This window comes from Schistocerca nitens, chromosome 8 (genome assembly GCF_023898315.1).
Source record: "Schistocerca nitens isolate TAMUIC-IGC-003100 chromosome 8, iqSchNite1.1, whole genome shotgun sequence".
Classification (NCBI taxonomy): domain Eukaryota; kingdom Metazoa; phylum Arthropoda; class Insecta; order Orthoptera; family Acrididae; genus Schistocerca; species Schistocerca nitens.
Window position 1 is genome coordinate 429,601,555 of NC_064621.1, and position 1,314 is coordinate 429,602,868.

Sequence of the window (1,314 nt, forward strand, 5' to 3'; positions counted from 1 at the left end):
TTAGAGAGAGAAGGAGGGAGGAAGGGAGAGGAAGAAAAGAAATAAACAGAAAGAGAGAGAGAGAGAGAGAGAGATGGAGACGGAGAGAGAGAGAGAGAGAGAGAGAGAGAGAGAGCGAAGCGGAAAAGGGACGGAAGCAGCGGCCCTCGTCCTCTTTCCATCACACAGGTGACCCTGGCATCGCGAGTTCCCGCACAGTGGATCCGTAAGGTGGGTTGCATCCGCAGACTCGTCAGGCGCTGAACAATGAGCAGAGCCAAGCCGCGGCAGCACTCTATGGAGAACAATGGCCTCTTGGCGGTCGAAACAATCCTCTTCACGCGGGACACAAGCAAAGAGGGGGGCGGAAAAAACGTTAATATTTGATTCCAGGTGTAGGCCGCGCCGTTGTTTTGGGGTGGGTTTCGCCGGAGAATACAATGGCGGCCTTGAAGCGGGCCTTTGTGCTCTCGGCGCGAGCCATTGTCTCGCTCTTCGCGCCCGCTTGGCCGCTGCTGCCTGGCGTCTCCTCCTAAGATTGTGGCAGCGCTTTTCCAGACGTTAATTCCCGAAACTTGCCCTTCATCGCAGACGGATGAGGAAACAAGAACAAATACTTAAGGGTGAAAAGCAAAGAAATTGCGTTTTGTTCCACTGCTGGAATAAACAAATTGGCGTAAACAAACCGAGAAGGAGATGGCGCATAGTAGTAATAAGGCAAGAGTGACTTCTTTACAACACAAGTGGGAACGACAGAGTAGTAGAATAACTAGAAGAATTCTTCTAACTGGGAAGTAAATTTACAGAGCTTAGCCAAAGCAAGGAAGATATTGTAGGTAGATTGCAATTAAAAAAAGGGTCTACTGATATCAGATACTGATATGGAATTGTAGAAAGAATAGCAGAAAGAGTATGTGTGGAGCACAGAATCATACAGAAGTGAAACGTGGACCACTGGACAAGGAGAAACTGTAAGCGCTTATGCCAACGGCTTTGCCGCAGTGGTGCCACCGGTTCCCGTCAGATCACCGAAGATAAGCGCTGTCGGGCTTGGCTAGCACTAGGATGGATGACTGTCTGGGTGTGCCGAGCGCTGTTGGCAAGCAGGGTGCATTCAGCCCTTGTCAGGCAAATTGAGGAACTACTCGACTGAGAAGCAGCGGCTCTGGCCACGAAGAGTGTCAACGGCCGAGAGAGCGGTGTGCTGACCACAAGCCCCTGCATATCCGAATCCAGTGACTTCTATTATTGGTGAGGATGAAACGGCGGTCGGACGGGTTGCCGTTAGGTATTCCGAGGCCTGCTCTGATGGAAGGAAGTTTTTGTATTTGCTGT

General features: G+C 50.8%; 1 pseudogene; it reads left to right on the forward strand.

Annotated features, from left to right (window-relative positions):
- The first annotated feature begins 962 nt into the window (after positions 1 to 962).
- LOC126199772 (5S ribosomal RNA) lies at positions 963 to 1,081 on the forward strand (annotated as a pseudogene).
- The last annotated feature ends 233 nt before the right edge of the window (positions 1,082 to 1,314 follow it).